Raw genomic sequence first — 19689 nt, 5'->3', positions numbered from 1 at the left:
ATCACAGTGGCTAACGGCACTTAGCAGTTGTTAGGAGGAGAGACAGATGGCTATGTATGACCAAGTTAAAAGGGATAATCAAGTGAATTCAGCCATGTGGTTCAGAGCTCACTGTGTCACAAATCTTTGAAGGTCGTTGGACCTAAAGTCGAATTCCCATCAAAACACAATTTTGTGTGCAAAATTTAGAGCCGGTCCACTGTTTTGTGTCTGTTTCCTTTCCTACTAATATTTACACGTTGCTTAAAAGTAAAATGTTTTGGGCCTATATCAGGAAATAAAGCCTGCCTTAGTTAAAGCCAAGCTACTATGGGCTTGGACATTATATACAACGACCTTCCATTCCTTACTAACCCTTTGAATATGAACACAATTTCACATATTTATTGGTAAAGGTATACTTTTTTTTTTTTGGATAGAGTGGAGAAAGATTTGAACAACTGTCTGCTTTTTTACTGCTGTTTGTGGCCACATTAGGGAGCCACTCACTCTATTTGTCACATTTACCATTTACCATTTTCAACGAAGGTACAAGTGATGGAAAATCCTATATTTTGGGTTGTCATCTGAACAGCAATGGAGGGAAATCTTTCAATAGGGACAATAGTTATAGTGACAACCAGTGATTTCCTTACTTTGTATGGATTTCCCCTCATTTCCTGTTTTGACTATGGGACAGGAAATGAAGGGAAATGGAACACAGAGGGCAAAAAACAAAACAAAACAGAGCGGTTATAACCCTCCCTTACTCTATTCAAAAGGATAAAAAAAAAAAAGTAAGAGTTTTGGCTTTGTTTCCACAATGGAGACATTTTAAGGACTATAGCTTTAAGACATACTGTATGTTGACTGGCAATCTTTATTTAAAATGCAATTCTAAATATAATGTGCATTATTTTCATCACCAAGTTTATGTAAGCATTTTAGGGTTTTCTCACACTCACAGTTTTAACTGTACCTTGGAACAGTTCACCCCTTTGGTCTTATTTGTTTGTCTATGGTGAGTGCTCAAAGAACGGTTAGGTATAGTGTGCCCGGGACTGCTTGGAAAAGGTGGGTCCAAACACAGTGCACTTGTAGTATGGTTGCTTCATTGTGAGGGCAAACTGTGCCTGAACACTAAACTTTCCATAGATCACTGAGCATGGAAGCAAGGGATCACTGTGGTCTAATGTGCAAAGGTGATGTTGTAAGTGTGTCAAGGGTGCAGACCAGCAGAAACTTGGGAGGGGAGACAGTGGAACATATTTTCTCATGCACAGCCCAGTTTACATTGCCGGCATGGTCCCCGTGAGCCAAGATGTATGACTACTGCACATAAGCGGGAGCTACATCATTCTATGCAGCCAATCAAGACAGCTGAAAACCAGCACCTGGAAGGAGCCGGGGAGAAGATGCCAGCACTATCGAGAGACACCTCACTGACCTTGGGCTATTGGAGAGAAGATAACTATGGTGATCTAGTTCTTCTTTAAAGGTGTACCAAACCATGTCAGAGTTTCTTTGTCCTCCCCCTCCCCATATTTGTATAAAAAAATAATCTCAGTACATTTGATGGCTTGGCAAAGGCCTTTTGGAAGTGCTTCAAAATGTGGTTTGCTTTTAACATTTGATTTTAGAAAGAATGAATTGACTTTTCTGAACATAAACCACATAACCACATAAACTGTAAAAAAAAATCATTTGTGAAAAAAAAATCACCTTGCCCCTTCAAATGTTCCTGTCACTGCATTTGAAAATAACAATCAACTTGACCCCACTAGCATTTAAAAATGTAATGAACGTTCTTAAAATGAAACATTTGTATATAAATTCTACTAGTGTATGGCCAACTGCACTGTTCCCCACTCTATCCAAAACAAAATAAAACCTTGTGGCTAGAGATTGGATTTAATATGAGTTAATGCACTGCAGTCAGAATGCAAACAGCACCTCGTATGTCCATTAGAAATATTATTCCCAAAGTCTGTGCAATGTATCAACCTCTTTCTCAGCTTCCTGTATCACCAATCACATCTATACTCTCAGGGCATGTTTGAATCTGCTTCACGGCTATAAGAAATATCTTAGTTCCAATATTTTTAACAAGCGGCAGCAAGGAGACTAGGTGTGTTTGAGAGAAGCTCTCCGGCAACAGAAGCATGTGTTCTCAGATGACCAGATTACCAATAAAACGAAATGGGGAGCATTTTCAGTTCTGACTGGAGTGTACCTATATTATCCTATATGGATCTTACATTTTGCTGTGCACAGTCAACTTTTTTGTTCTTGGATCAATCTAGATTTTAATATTTATTTTATTTTGTAAAGTTCAGACAGGCAGCCTCTATATAAGCAGTCATCTGAGTGATCTTTTGATTTTTTTTTTTAAGATTCCTCGAGTAAAGTTCATCCTCCAACACAGCATATCAGGACAAGGTTGAGAAAATAAATTCTATAAGTGTTTGCCAATGTGGTGAATAACACTATTTACACCCGGTGGGAGATCAAAATTTCTGGAGAGTACTTCAGTTCTGTAATTTTCATCTTCGGATCAAATTGTATCTTCTACTGTCATTCAAACTTACTTTCCAAAATTGAAGGTTTAAGGAAAAACCAAGAACACAGAGACCACGGTAAGTGGTGCATTAAATCCCTGAAGAGCAAGAGACAGGAGAACATTGAATGCCAGTGTGAAAACAGAGGCATCGAGCATGCTGTGAAACAATGCAAATCTCTCTTACGGTCGACGGGAGTTTTGCGCTTCTGAAATTTATCAGCCCCTTCGTCTACTGTCAACAGTAAATCTGTGCTGCCGTTGACAAAACACCTTTCAAATTCGGCCTTTCGGTCTGGATTCTGTTATCACTAAACCTAGTAGCATTTTGCTCTCATGTCATGTTCCATGGTCTCCAGCTAGGAAATAGGACTATAAACCTCAAATTGGTGCCTGAGTGCATGGGGATGAAACCGAGAAGCAAAGGAAAAAGAAATTAAATTGAAGCACTTTCTTTTTCAGCATTCGTTAGGGACTTTCTATTCTGGTAAATGTCAAAGATGGACGCACACCGCAAGAAAAAAATGACTATCCATTTCTCTGCTCTTTTGGCCTTTTTCAATGCCATTTATCATACTGCGATTCATTTTTCCATTATAGGATTCAATTTCAACCCTTTGGGAAATATTAATTCCAAACTGTTTGCAAAGTACGACACGGGCCTTAGTGAATAATGAAACTAAGCTCTGTTTTAAAGGGTAACGTATATGGAATAGTCTTAAATAGAGATGTGGCTTAAAATTGTTCTTTGCCCAGGTTAAGTCTTTGTAAAGTCAACAATGTGCTGAAGTAATGAGGTCACAAATGAGGCAAAGTAAAACTTAAAGGACCATTGAATTTTAAAAATGTTTATGTAAGAGAGTACTCAACACCTACTCAAAGTAGAAGTCATAGGTTGGGTTGCATGAATTTACATATATATAGGATAATGAAGCCAGTTTTTCTTTTCACTGGGGATGTCTAATGGCGAATGGCGAACATATTGCATGTACTGTAAAGAGAACCTGCCCTTAGTGACATAAAATTGTAAATCAGAAAAATTGCAGTGTTGCTTGTAGCAACCAATTACATTCAAGATGCATTTTTTTCTTTTGCAGATTAAAAAAATTGAAGTAACTGTGTGGTTGGCTGTTACAGAAAATACCACGCATTGTACCATTAACTTTATCTGAACTCCCTAGTTCAGTATGGATAAAATCTCAGTACCATGACCATTGTATTATAGCATTCCCGACTCATGTCACACTGAATGTTAACTGATTGTTTTTTGAAGAACCATTGTAAGAAAACATGCCCCTTCAAAACTGTTTGAATCCCTGGTGATTTGAGCAGCCATGGCTTTCAATGTGTCGGGATCTGACTTCCCGTAAAAGGGTACTAAAGAAGTTCAAGAACTTATATTAATATATTTTGATCTTGTTTAACTCTTTGTGGCCTTCTTGGTAATGGGCCTATTCACACTTTTTTTTAGGCCAAACTCAGCCACTTGTGCCCGTCAAATGCAGCCACTCGTGCCTATTAAATGCAGCCACCTGTGCCCATCAAATGCAGCCGCCTGTGCCCGTCAAATGCAGCCACCTGTGCCTGTCAAATGCAGCCACTTATGCCCAAACGTAGCCACTTATCTCAATCAAACGCAGCCACTTGCGCCCGTCAAATGCAGCCACTTGTGCCTGTCAAACGCAGCCACTTGTGCCCATCAAATGCAGACACCTTTGCCCATTAAATGCAGACACCTTTGCCCATTAAATGCAGCCATCACTTCACTAACCCCCCCCCCCGAGTGCACGGGCCACCACTAGTGCTGACAGTTCCTTGGCATTCCTGTTTGCACCTTCCAGCACACTAAGGCCGCGTACACACGCGGGGACTGTTCGCCCAACTTTGTCCGCTGAACAGTGTTTCGGCGGACAGTCCGCTCGTGTGTGGGCTTCAGCGGACAGTTTCAGCGAACAGTCTGACGAACAAAGTTTTTCAGAAATTCCGTAAAACTGTCCGCTGAAACTTGGTTTGAGCGGACAGTCCGCCCGTGTGTAGGCTTGTTCGTCAAACTAAGTTCCGCGCATGCTCAGAAAGGATTTACACGGCGAAGGTTGCATTGCAGTGTATAGGACGTCGTATTTCTAGTCCCGTCGTACGTGCCGTTCACGTCATCGCGCAAGTTTCAGCGGACTGTTCGTTCGTCGTGTGTGGCCAAGTCCGTCCATGCTAATTTTGAGCGGACTGTCCGCTCAAACTGTTTGACGAACAAAGTTGGGCGAACAGTCCCCGCGTGTGTATGGGGCCTAAGAGTTAACAGTGGCATGTACAAAGGGAAGCCCAGGGACCTGTCAGCATGGAGCATGAGGTTTAAGTAGAGTACAAACACATTTGTACTCTACTTACTGTTGTTAAAATGACTTTGTTTTAATAAATGCCGTGTTGCAATGAATGATGTGCCCTGCTGTATTTGCTTTTTTAAAAAAAAATATGTCACTTCATACTGAATTTCACACGACAATACATGTGACTGCCCAGCCCTTCCTGCCTCTCTTCTCTCACATCTCTCCTGAGTCCTGAAGTCAGTGGGGAATTCTCAGCCCTGCCTGCCTCTCTTCTGATATGATAGCTATAGTCAGCGAGCGAGGCTAAGAATGTCCCACTGATGTCAGGACTCAGGAGAAACGTGAGAGAAGAGCGGAGATAGGCGGGACGGGCCAGGCAGTCACATAAGCGGGATGTATTGTCCTGTGAAATTCGGTATGATGAAATTTTTTTTAAAAAGCACATACAGTGGAGCACATCATTCATTGTAACACAGCATTTATTAAAACAAAGTAATTTTAACAATACGCTTGGAGCACTCACCCGGGAGGGCGGGGCAAGTCGGGATGACATCACCCGGCAATCGATTTTCCGGTCCTTGCGCATTGATGCTGCATCCAGGACACCCAAATCACAATGCATCAATGCAGTGATTAATTTCAGCACCCCTAATAAGCACTAGTCAGATTAACTAGGTGCCAAGGGCGCAAATGGGTGGTGGGAGCAGGGTTTTTTGTACCCCTTGTAATGGCAATGGCAGGTTGGTGAAGCTGTTAAACCTTACTCAGGTGTGGGACCAGAAGATGGTCTTCAATAATGTCAGGTTAGCTCACTGTTTTATAATATGTGACTGCAAGTCCAGTACTGATGTCTCCTTAGTGAGTGGGTCAATGACACCTTGCACTTACTGGATGTCCTCAGTCCTTCCACAGAGTAAGTGAGTATGGCAGCCAGTTTCTTTTTTTTTCTTTAATATAAATTGTATCTGCAATTGGTTTGTAAAATCTAACTTCACCTTTCCGATCTTTCATGCTACATCCATATACGTATAAGGTTGTAACATGAAACGTGATCACAATCCACAGCCCTCCACAGATTCTTCTTCCTGCTGGCTCCTTTCACATTTAAATTTAGGTGTGCTAGTGCAATGTATGCTTCTCATTCATTCACAGAGATTTGTAAATAAAAAAAAATAAAAAAATAAAACACAGAAGAAGGATTGATAGTTATCATTGGATCACAACTGTGCTGATGTCACCGCACACATAGTAGATAAATACTTCCTCCAGCTCTATAAATTAGGGTCCATACTATGAAACAAACTTGAGCTGGAGGCATAGTCTGCAGAAGCCAGAGCAATGCACCTGTGATCCACTGATTGCAATTGTAATGCTTTGTAGGCTGAAATGCAAAAAAGGAATAAATTCACTTTTTGGTTTTTGCAATATGGGTGTGTTTACTATTTTTTGGAATATGTGAAATTCACTTAAAGGTCTAACCTAATCAGATTTGTTTTGCCATATGTCTCTCATTGGGGAGACTTCCCTTTATTTCCTATCCTTTAGACAAAATATGAAGTGAAAGAAAATCCATCCAAAGTTAGGATTTCTCTAGTTGAATCACCAGAACTAGTGTCCTCATTGGAAGATTTCCATTCTATTCCTGTTCTGGAACAGTCCAAAATTTGGTATTTTCTTTCATTTTCTGTAATAAGAGCAAAACAGGACAAATATGTTTTGCTCTTATTACAGAAAATGAAAGAAAATACCAAATTTTGGACTGTTCCAGAACAGGAATAGAATGGAAATCTTCCAATGAGGACACTAGTTCTGCTGATTCAACTAGGGAAATCCTAACTTTGGATGGATTTTCTCTCACTTCATATTTTGTCTAAAGGATAGGAAATAAAGGTAAGTCTCCCCAATGGGAGACATATGGCAAAACAAATCTGATTAGGTTAGACCTTTAAGTGAATTTCACATATTCCAAAAAATAGTAAACACACCCATATTGCAAAAACCAAAAAGTGAATTTATTCCTTTTTTGCATTTCAGCCTACAAAGCATTACAATTGCAATCAGTGGATCACAGGTGCAATGCTCTGGCTTCTGCAGACTATGCCTCCAGCTCAAGTTTGTTTCATAGTATGGACCCCTCCATTCTTCTCAAGACCTCCTACTCTCAAGCTCTCTCATCTCCTCCTCCCACACTCGTCTCCAGGATTTCTCCAGAGCCTCTCCAATCCTCTGGAACTCGCTACCTCCACTGGTCCGGCTATCCCCTACTCTTGCTACCTTCAGGCGATCCCTGAAAACTCATCTATTCAGGGAAGCCTATCACGTCTCAAACTAATCTCCTACCACTTCCATCAGCTCATTCCCGACAGTTATAACCTTTTGTACCACCTGCCCCACCCTTTTAGATTGTAAGCTCTTTTGAGCAGGGCCCTCTTAATCCTCTTGTATTTTATTATATTGTAACTGTATTGTCTTCCTTTTATATTGTAAAGCGCTGCATAAATTGCTGACGCTATATAAATCCTGAATAATAATAATAAATAGAGAGGGTGAAGCTCCCTAATGTGGGGAACAGACAGCAATAGAAACCTGACACGTGTTTTATTCCCTCTACACTATCCAAAAGTAAAAAAGTTTGCCTTTAGTTATAATTTAACGTTAACTGATCATTTTTCAACAAAATCTAGAAACAATATTGATGTGCTTGCAGCTAGCAAGTAGATTTAAACTGCTTATCATTCAAATAGTAAACCATAATTTCTGCTCTGATTTACAGCATAATATGAATTACTTTCATTAAACAAAAGTCTATGTGCTATGTGTTTTTTTTTTTCAATTACTGAGACAAGAACAATACTTGTCTCAGTAATTGTTTATTTGAGAAAACAAACTTTCCTTTTTAGATAAAATGTGTACAAAGATATATGTCAACTTGCTTGAACTTATCAATAAAAATATTTGAAACAAAAAAAAATGCAAAAAAATGTTGCAAAAAAATAAAAATAAATAATTCCAACTGTAAGAGCTCAAAAAGGAAGGAATCAAAATTGTCATGTATAACAAGTTATAATAGGAGCTACGTAAACTGACATCACTGAGTCCAGTATGTCGGCACTTAGCAATGTTATAACCTTGTTTTTGTTTTAAATTAGACTTTGTAGTTGGCTATCTCCTGTGACAACCAGGCAGCCCATAATGCATCAATCCACTTCTAACAATTCATAAGATAATTGAATCTATTTCGTGCAATCAGAACAGGAAACAACATCTATTACATCAGAGGCAGAAAAGGTTGAGTATCCCTGAGTTCAATACAGGCCGGGACTTTTCATTCTGATTAAATAAAAAGTGTAATTTTACGGCATCCAATCCAAGAGTGCTCAATCTCTGCTCTTCAAACTAATTATTTCCATGCTGTTTATAACTGTTGAGACATAAATGGAACCATGAGCAATGGCAAAGCAACAATTCAAAATGTAAAGGCTATTATTCACTTGACACAAATTTAAGCTGATGTCATCACCACAAGATTCAAACTAAAGCTGGACTCCAGAGTAAGCAGATATAGTCTAAATACAAGAGGCATGTGCATTTTTTACTTGTGGGCTTTGTGTATTTCTTCCAGATCTGTGCAGTAATCCGGTGTAAAATGTAGCCTTTGTGCAGGAGTTTGCTACAATAAAGACCAGTCACTGCCACCCTCTCTACTTGTGCAGGGTGACAGGTGTTGTCTCTGCCTCCTCCTGTAGTTTTCTGCAACACTGGCATTTCATGCAGAAAATACGCATATGCCCATGTGAATGTAGCCCACGTGGCACATAACAATAGGAAGTCTATGAGGAGTTGTTGGGACTTTCTGAAAAACAGAGGCGCAAATACAGTCCAAACACTCATTAGAAGCACAAACTAATCCTTAGCAATCAATGAGTCATCGGCTGTCAACAGAGTTCCCCAATGAAATCTCAATGTAAAAAAAAATCCTCTTCAGCCTGGTATGGACCTGGGAATGGATGGATTCAGAGGGGATCCTCATTCCACAATTTAAAAAAAAGATGGAGTAGGGTCCCCCCCAAAATCCATACCAGACCCCTATCCGAGCATGCCACATGGCAGGGCAGTAAAGAGTGGGGACGAGCAAGCACCCCCCCCAAACCATACCAGGCCACATGCCCTCAACATTACCATAGTACCATAGGAAACCATGTTAAATGGACTGTAGTGCATTTCCGCCAACTGAAAAACGCACTAAAAAATGCATTGGTTGTGAATGAAGGGTAAAGCTTAACTTTAGGCATATATAAAAAAAAACACATCTTAATGCAGCTGTGTGTTCTTTAATTTAAGAATTAGTTCACCTTTAACAAAAAAAAAAAAAAAAACTGCCTATTCAGATAAGGGGTGTCTGTAGATGAAAACAAACTGTGCAGCTTTGACTAAAGTAGAATAATTCCCACTTATATTTTATGAAATGTGTGTACATTCACGTTATATGATGTTATAAGCGGAATGACAACTTTAGTCACGTATATAGTATTAGTATATTCTTGGATTTGATTTATAGGCATATCACTTTAATTAACAATTTTGTTTTTTAGGTTTTTGCTGCAGGTTCAGCAGATCATTAAAGGGATAGCACAGCACATGATTTATTTAAGTAGTATTTCTGGCATTTTCATTTTCAGAATTTTAGTGTGTTTCAACAAAGATGGAATACATAAAAAAAAAAAAAAAAAAAGATTAAATTAACAATTAAAGTAAATAGATTTCACAAAGCCATGAGCTGTTGAGATAAAAAAAAAAAATTATATATATATATATATATATATATATATATATATATATATATATATATATGTGTGTGTGTGTGTGTGTGTGTGTGTGTGTGTGTGTGTGTGTGTATAAAGAATAAAAGCCCCTAGTGATGACTTAATAAATAAACATGTAAATATTAGGTTATAATTAAATAGCAATAAATGCAGAAAACTGGTGTCTGTACATATGTTGAATATTTGATATAGTGAACAACATATTCAATATTTCTGGCATTTTGTATTGCATAAAAACAAAAAGCTGTAAGCCAGAGTGCCCCTGTAATACCCCAATGCCTTAGTGATTACAGGTCTGTTTATAAAAATGCATAAGCAAACTGTATAAAAACAAAATCAGGGTGCTTTAACATTGACGGAAGGAGCAGCAGATCAGCATGTCCCTGGTGAAACAGATCATATAAGTAGATATGTAAAAATATTAATGATATGCGGATTGCTGAGCATTCCTCCGGTTGGTATATCTCTTCTCTGCTGACACTTGATAAATAATATATAGAGCTCTGTGAAGAAAACAGGTGGTCTAGGCCTGTTTTATTTACACATCTCCTAACTTTGTAAATTAAATATGTATTAACGAAGAAAGGTCAGTGAAAGGTATACTAATGATTGCTAAAATAGCTTTTAGTTTAGGTACACCCCATTAGTTTCAAAATAAATCAAAACTCCAATGAAATGGCATTTTGAAGCATATTGTCATATGCGTTCTAGAACGCTCGGTTCACTGCATCTTGGCATTTTGAACAAGTGGTTCTGACAATGATTAACATGACTTAGGCTTCTGCAGGGAGACCCAAGAGAAATATAACACCAAATTCTCCGCAGGTGTGTAATGGGCCAGAGATTCACAATCTGTTCTGCAAAGTCACAACTCAAAGTCTTGGGAAATATCAATCCTTGGGCTGTTTTACATCCAATCCGCCAAGGGTATTCAGAACGTCGCAAAACACTTTATTTCAAAATAGTTCTAGGAGACTGACGCATTTCTTGTTTTTAATATGGTGTTTAAATAGGCACACTAGTTTCTCTATATTAGTGATTGTGCCATAAGAACCCTCATATTATGATGTTACAATAACAGGTGCATAAGCACTATACAATGGGGCTTGACAAAAGGGTTAGGAATAGAGACACCATAGTACTTGGTACATAATTCATGTTGTTGATTATACATTGCCCTGACTGTCTCTAGATACCAAGCAAAAAACACAACTTATACAATGCAACAAATCTGGAGCTGTTTGCAGCAGAATTGAATCTTTACAATTAGAGTAATATTACAGCTGAGCATATACATTCATATCACCAAAGGTTAAAGAAAAGCTTTACTTCTTACCTAATATCTCTTCTCTTAAAGAAAATGTCTAGGTATGGATATTTTTAAATAGTTACATTGGTCCAGCTTTGATTAATTTTCTGATTGAACGCAGTGAAGAGGAAGAGTGGTGACGTCAAATTTTCCACTTCACCCAATCAGACAATACTTTGCATTTATTGAGAAAATGCAAAGCATTCTCTGAATGGCACCCGTGCCCAGCGGCTGACCACCTGTATTAACTGTGCAGAAGGGAATCCACTGGCTTGGGACCTAGTAACCAGTGGAGATCACTGGAGAAGCAGTGTCTACTACAGTAATTTCTGTCTTCTAGAGGGATCCCACAGATATGGTATATACCAGTGATGGTGAACCTTGGCACCCCAGCTGTTTTGGAACTACATTTCCCACGATGCTCAAGCACTGTAGTTGAGCATTATGGGAAATGTAGTTCTAAAACATCTGGGGTGCCAAGGTTCGCCATCACTGTTATATACATAGTTACAAACTAAACCAATGTAACTATGTAAAAATATCCATACCTAGAATTCATCTTAAAAAAAAAATACTATCCTGCTCAGGTGTGACAGCTAGTGTCCCACTCCTCCATGTTGGTCCTCTTCGGCTGACTGCCTCTTCCGAGTTCGAACAGTCTTGCTCCAGTGATTCTTGCTGCTCTGAGAACTGGCTCTAATTGCATCCTAGGTGCCGAGATTATGCCAGGGGGCTGCTGGAGCATGGGACTTGGGCCAGAGTGGCAGTGGAGAGCAGGGTGGTAAAAAAAAAACAACAGAAATAGCCTTCTAAAAAAATAAATATAGCTATTGTATTAGTGAAGTAAAGTTCCATTTTAATCAGAGCTATAAGAGAACATACCCCTACATTGCTCTTGTATTGTGAGATTTTAAATATATACCGTATTTATCAGCGTATAACACACACTTTTTTCCCCCTTAAAATCAGGGAAAAATCATGGGTGCATGTTACACTCTGACCCCCCGCCGTTTGTGAGCCTCTCGCCAGCTTTTGGCCGCTCTCCGCAGCTTTTGCCCACTCTCGGCGGTTTTCGGGCGCTCTGGCAGTCCCACATGAGCCGGCGAAAGTGCGGCGCGAAAGCCGCGGAGAACGGCCGAGACCTGCCGAGAATGGCCGAAAGCCACCAAGAGCGACCGAGAGCTACCGAACATGGCCGAGATACACAGGACATCCACTCTGTATCTCGGTGGCACCATTTTTAAACAACAAGGCTGCAATGCAAGTCAGCAAATGACAATGACAAGGCTGCAATGCAAGGCTCCAAGTGATACTGACAAAGCTGCAATGACAAGGCTGCAAATGACACTGATAAGACTGCAATGACAAGTTTGCAAATGACACTGACAAGACTGCAGATGGGCACTGACAAGGCCGCATTGATGGGCATTTAAATGTAAGTTTATTTTCTTAAACTTCCCTCCTAAAAGTTTTTTTCCTTAAAATTCCCTCCTAAACTTGGGGTGCCTGTTATATACCGGCATGTGTTATACACCCATAAATATGGTCATCAAAGTTCCACTTTAATAGAAAGTAAACTGTAGAAGAAAGTTACTGTTATTGCATGGACTAAGAAAGTATGAAATGCTCAGCGGATTAGAACAGCCTTGGATAACCTGTTGATCTAACTTTCAACTTAAATTGGAAGTTGAGTTCGAAGGTGACGATTTACTATGTTATAATAATGTTTATAAAGTAAACTATTTAAAGTGATTGTAAACGATCACCTTTTAAAAGAACCCAATAAGTTTAAAATAGAAATGAAAGCCAAAGAATTTTTGTATGGCTATAAAACACTATAAATGCCTTTTCTTCATTTTTTTTATAAGCGATCACATTCCCTCTGTTCACAGCTGCATAAGAGCTGGGGGGGGGGGGGGGAGCAGCAGGGCACTGAGCTTCCCAGTGAATCGCTGTGCAGGGGAGGCATGTCAGGACAAGTCTGATCATTGGAGGAGAGCAATGAGTTCCCAGCATAGCTATAGAACTGACCATTGTGAGCTATCCCACTTAGTGTGGTCAGTTTTTAATAGGAAAGCAGAGGAACTGGCAGGAACACCAGGAATTCTACATAAATGAAGCAATACAAAGAGAACAGGATACTTTCTAATATATGTACATGGTACAGCAGGCACATATCAGGAATATGAAATGTAGGGGTAACAGGTGCTTTAAGTATTAAGCAGTATTAAACCCCAAACCGAAAACATTATATATTGCAGCTTACTGATCCTTACATGCAGTGGCTGCATTAGTTTCCTGTTCCTGTTGAATCGAGCTAGTAATACACGTCTTGCCCTAGAGTGTCTCCATTCTAGATGGAGGTGCAGTGGAGAAACCTTTGGATAACAGCAATGTCAGTTGGGGCAAAGGAGAATGTTAGATGCACTAGAAGATTCATATGGACTTGACTAACAAAAATAAAGATGAACTCCAGCTTACACTTTTTAAGTGCCATATATTCACAGCAACGTTTTCTTTTTGGTTAAAGGTTTAACACAAATGAATAAAATCTATCCGTGTTAAATGGTTTGTCTTAACTGCCACCTTTGCTCGACTGGCTCGTTCTGTTAAATGTTGGAAATAATAGACCTAATAGCCAGATCAACAGGTTAAAAACAAGGGCAAAAAAATCTAAAAAAGAGAAAACTAAACCAGCCATCACATCTAAGAATTGATAAGTTTTAATTGTCAATTAAAAATGTACCTTTTGTGTGAAATACCCCCTGAAAAATAGCAGTGCACTTCCTGATATGTTCGTTTTCCTAGGCACTCCCGTGCCTATAGCCTCATAGCTATATATCTGCATTGTGAATTCTAAGTCACTGTTGTATCTGACTGGTAGTCTCAGAAGATTTGGATTAACATTTTGTAATTTCTCTACTGCACTACTAATTATTCTCCTTGCTGGAGGCTCTGTCATGAGGAAGCAAAGTCCTGCCTCTACTAAGATAGCCACCTCTGTATAGAGATACAGGGCAGAACAAGAAACAGTAAGTCACTAAAGAGAAAAGATCATCTGCTGGGAGACCATAGACAATAATATTTACTAGTTCTTTGCCCTCTGCTTGCCTTTTTTGGGCAGCTTTTAGAATTCCTTTTTGAAGCAAACAAAGAAAGACAAAAAATGCATTTTGTACTGGATATTCTAAACACTGGGAGCCGAGAAAGACATGTAAAGCAAGCAAATTGCTGCTTATTACAAAAGAGACAATTATTGTGGAACCTAATGTTAACCCAAATTTTGCAACATACAAATCTTGTTTAGTTTGCAACAGACCTGGAACTCTTATGCCCCGTACACCCGGTTGGATTTTACCAACAGAAAATGTTCAATGGGGGCTTGTTGTTGGAAATTCCCACCATGTGTAGGCTCCATCGGACATTTTCAGTCAGAATTTCCGTGACACAAAATTTGAGATCTGGATCTCAAATTTTCTGTAAATTCCGATCGCGTGTACACAATTCTGATGCACAAAGTTCCACGTGTGCTCGGAATCAAGCCGAAGAGCCACACTGAACTTAATTTTTCTTAGCTCATTGTACGTGTTGTACATCACTGCATTCTTGACGTTCACAATTTCCGACCAACTTTGTGTGACTATGTGTATGAAAGACAAGTTTGAGCCAACATCTGTCGGAAAACAAATCCATGGATATTGTTGTTGGAATGTCCTATTAATGTCCAATTGTGTGTACGGGGCATTAGGCTCTTTGCACACAGGGCCATCAATTTGGTGTGTGACCTTCCTTGACATTTAAAGGGAGGGACAGGTCCAGCATCGAGCACCGCTGCCTGCAGCTTGTCAATTTTATGGCAGACTGGGACTGGATGGGGTTAAATGCTGTACTGAGTGGTTTTGGCATTTAGGGCCCTATGTGTTCAGGGACAAATGTACAGAATGCAGAAGACCTGCATCCCATGTGCAAGGGGTTTTATTCATGGATAACTTTTTTAATGCTCATGAAATTATTAATAATTGAACTATATTTGGGAAAAAGTTTAAGAGAACCCAGCAAAGCAATTAATATTGCAAGAACCCATTAGGCTGCTCAGGCAAAATGTAAACTCATGTCTGAATAGGTTAAAGTACATGAAGTAACCAAAGCTTCCACATATTTACAGATAAACATGCTAAAAGTATATGTAAAACCACTATCCTTTTTGTTGTTCTTGATATGAATTGCTAAAATCTGTCAGGATTTTTACTTTTTTTGCTATCTACCTCTCACTAGGGAGAATTGCCCTTACTTCCACAGACACCGCACCTGAAAAAACTTTCTCAATGGAAGATTTCCCTTCTATTCCTGTTGTGATGAGAGTTCAACATTTTGGATTTTCCCTTAATTTTAGTGTCAGATATAATGGTCATAATTGACATAGAGAGTATGAATCTCCACACAGCACAAGGACAAAAACCTAACAGACAATTTACCCCGTCCTTATTTATACTTTAGATACACTTTAGAGCAGGGGTCAAATCCTGGGAAAAAAAGTGTGGGAACTCCCACCCAAGATCCATTCCCCCACCAAAAAAAAAAAAAAAGGTACGCTCATATGCATATATACTGCACAGAAAATACAGTACAACATTTATTGTAAAGTGCCAGTTTACAAAAACAAAATAACGTGTCAAACAAAACAATCAACACAATGGGTGATGATCTTTCCCTCGCAGGGAATTTCTACCACAAATACACCCTGTTCCAAATTCTGTTACACAGCCCATTAGAAAATATCCCACAAACAGGAATAAGTATTGGCAGAGTATTGAAGAGTATTGGCAGGGTATTGCAGAGTATTGATAGGGTATTGCAGAGTATTGGCAGGGTATGTATTGAAGAGTATTGGCAGAGTATTGCAGAGCATCGGCAGGGTATGTATTGGCAGGGTATTGCAGAGTATTGATAGGGTATTGCAGAGTATTGGCAGGGTATTGCAGAGTATTGATAGGGTATGTATTGTAGAGTATTGATAGGGTATTGCAGAGTATTGGCAGGGTATCGCAGAGTATTGGCAGGGTATTGCAGAGTATTGGCAGGGTATGTATTGGCAGGGTATTGCAGAGTATTGATAGGGTATTGCAGAGTATTGGCAGGGTATTGCAGAGTATTGGCACAGTATTGCAGAGTATTGATAGGTTATTGCAGAGTATTGGCAGGTTATTGCAGAGTATTGGCAGGGTATGTATTGTAGAGTATTGGCAGAGTATTGTAGAGTATTGGCAGGGTATGTATTGGCAGGGTATTGCAGAGTATTGGCAGGGTATGTATTGCAGAGTATTGATAGGATGTGTATTGTAGAGTATTGATAGGGTATTGCATAGTATTGGCAGGGTATTGCAGAGTATTGGCAGGGTATTGCAGAGTATTGATAGGGTATGTATTGCAGAGTATTGGCAGGGTATTGCAGAGTATTGATAGGGTATGTATTGCTGAGTATTGGCAGGGTATTGCAGAGTATTGGCGGGGTATGTATTGCAGAGTATTGGCAGGATATTGAAGAGTATTGGAAGAATATTGAAGAGCATTGATAGGGTATTGCAGGGTGTGTATTGGCAGAGTATTGGCAGGGTATTGCAGAGTATTGGCAGGGTATGTATTGCAGAGTATTGGCAGAGTATTGCAGAGTATTGACAGGGTATTGCAGAGTATTGGCAGGGTATTTATTGGCAGAGTATTGGCAGGGTATTGCAGAGTATTGGCAGAGTATTGCAGAGTATTGGCACAGTATTGCAGAGTATTGATAGGGTATTGCAGAGTATTGGCAGGGTGTTGCAGAGTATTGGCAGGGTATGTATTGCAGAGTATTGGCAGGATATTGAAGAGTATTGGCAGGATATTGAAGAGTATTGATAGGGTATTGCAGGGTGTGTATTGGCAGAGTATTGGCAGGGCATTGCAGAGTATTGGCACAGTATTGCAGAGTATTGATGGGGTATTGCAGAGTATTGGCAGGGTATTGCAGAGTATTGGCAGGGTATTGAAGAGTATTGGCAGGGTATTGAAGAGTATTGGCAGAGTATTGAAGAGTATTGGCAGGGTATTGAAGAGTATTGGCAGAGTATTGGCAGGGTATTGCAGAGTATTGGCACAGTATTGCAGAGTATTGATGGGGTATTGCAGAGTATTGGCAGGGTATTGCAGAGTATTGGCAGGGTATTGAAGAGTATTGGCAGAGTATTGGCAGAGTATTGAAGAGTATTGGCAGAGTATTGAAGAGTATTGGCAGAGTATTGGCAGAGTATTGAAGAGTATTGGCAGGGTATTGCAGAGTATTGGCAGGGTATGTATTGGCAGAGTATTGGCAGAGTATTGCGGAGTATTGACAGGGTATTGCAGAGTATTGGCAGGGTATTTATTGGCAGAGTATTGGCAGGGTATTGCAGAGTATTGATAGGGTATTGCAGGGTGTGTATTGGCAGAGTATTGGCAGGATATTGCAGAGTATTGGCACAGTATTGCAGAGTATTGATGGGGTATTGCAGAGTATTGGCAGGGTATTGCAGAGTATTGGCAGGGTATTGAAGAGTATTGGCAGAGTATTGGCAGAGTATTGAAGAGTATTGACAGGGTATTGCAGAGTATTGGCAGGGTATTTATTGGCAGAGTATTGGCAGGGTATTGCAGAGTATTGGCACAGTATTGCAGAGTATTGATAGGGTATTGCAGAGTATTGGCAGGGTGTTGCAGAGTATTGGCAGGGTATGTATTGCAGAGTATTGGCAGGATATTGAAGAGTATTGGCAGAGTATTGAAGAGTATTGGCAGGGTATTGCAGAGTATTGGCAGGGTATGTATTGACAGAGTATTGCAGAGTATTGGCAGGGTATTGCAGAGTATTGACAGAGTATTGCAGAGTATTGATAGGGTACTGCAGAGTATTGGCAGGGTATTGCAGAGTATTGGCAGGGTATGTATTGCAGAGTATTGGCGGGGTATTGCAGAGTATTGGCGGGGTATTGCAGAGTATTGGCGGGGTAGTGCAGAGTATTGATAGGGTAGTGCAGAGTATTGATAGGGTATTGCAGAGTATTGGCAGGGTATTGCAGAGTATTGATACTGATAGGGTATTGCAGAGTATTGATAGGGTATTGCAGAGTATTGGCAGGGTATTGCAGAGTATTGATAGGGTATTGCAGAGTATTGGCAGGGTATTGCAGAGTATTGATAGGGTACTGCAGAGTATTGGCAGGGTATGTATTGCAGAGTATTGACGGCTATTGCAGAGTATTGGCGGGTATTGCAGAGTATTGGCGGGGTATTGCAGAGTATTGATAGGGTAGTGCAGAGTATTGATAGGGTACTGCAGAGTATTGGCAGGGTATGTATTGCAGAGTATTGGCGGGGTATTGCAGAGTATTGGCGGGGTATTGCAGAGTATTGATGAGTATTGGCAGGGTATTGCAGAGTATTGATGAGTATTGGCAGGGTATTGCAGAGTATTGATGAGTATTGACAGGGTATTGCAGAGTATGGATGAGTATTGGCAATTTGGCAGGGTATTGCAGAATGCAACTTACTTACACATGACACTACTAGTGACTGACCTCCTGGTATTCTCTTCTTCCCTTCTGTTCTGGGGGGAGAAGTAAACTCAAAGTGCACTGCAGCGGCTGTTTCCCCAGGAGGCACTGGGTAGAGGGGAGCGGGAGGACAGTCCGGCGCGCAGCGTGTGTCATACTGACGGGCTCGTGCCAGTGCGTGCCCACGCCGAAGTCATGTGACCGGTTGCTAGATGCGGAGCGGCCTCTGCCTAGCAACCAGTCACTCGGCGGCTGAGGAGCGGCGCGGACTACGCGCTGCATAGCCTCAGCCGGCCCTGCTCAGACAGCTAATGGGAACGGCGTTCCCGCTGTGGAAATAGTACGGGAACGCCGTTCCCATGCGTTCCCGCAGCACTCGAGCCCTGCTTTAGAGGCAAAAACAAAATCTGTTCAAAAATGTGGTCGATTTGGAAAATTACACGCATGCAAAAAATCAGATGTGCCAAATTTGCAATGACAGTTCCAAACTTACAGCATTGTACACACCACAAGAAAGGTATCATTTTACCAGTATACTTTTTAACATTTGATCTGTTCAGGAAACGTTTCAAAAGAAGATAGAATCATGCAGAATGTTCTGTGGATGACCTCTTGCATCACTAATGAAGGACATGAATGCAGTTGTAAAGCCACACTCAAAATATCCAGGAAAAGGGAGTTAAATTAAATTTAAAAATGCACACTATGAGAACTTCTAACTTCTTGTTAACTGAAGTTCACCTAAACTGGCAGCAGTCTCCATGAGACCACCTGGACAACACTCATACCTTGTCATTTTATCCTCCCTGAGAGACATTTTAACAGAAAGCTCTGCAAATTAAAGTGGTTGTAAAGGCTGGAAGATTTTTATGTGTTTATTTTTGACACTTTCTTTTAACTTCTTGAGATCCGCGCTATAGCCGAATGACGGCTACAGCGCGGACCTGCTTTGCCGGGACTACGTCTATTGACGTTGTCCTGTGCACGAGTGGCCTGCGCGGCTCCTGAGGGGCGCGCGCGGCATGCTCTGTGATCAGCGAGTCTATGAGACTCGCCTGATCACAGATCGGAGCAAGGGGTCGATCCCGACCCCTTACCACATGATCAGCTGTCAGCCAATGACAGTTGATCA

This window comes from Lithobates pipiens, unplaced genomic scaffold (assembly GCF_037356315.1).
Source record: "Lithobates pipiens isolate NorthernLeopardFrog02 unplaced genomic scaffold, aLitPip1_a1.2 Scaffold_16, whole genome shotgun sequence".
NCBI lineage: Eukaryota > Metazoa > Chordata > Amphibia > Anura > Ranidae > Lithobates > Lithobates pipiens.
Note: the sequence above shows the minus strand (reverse complement) of the source record.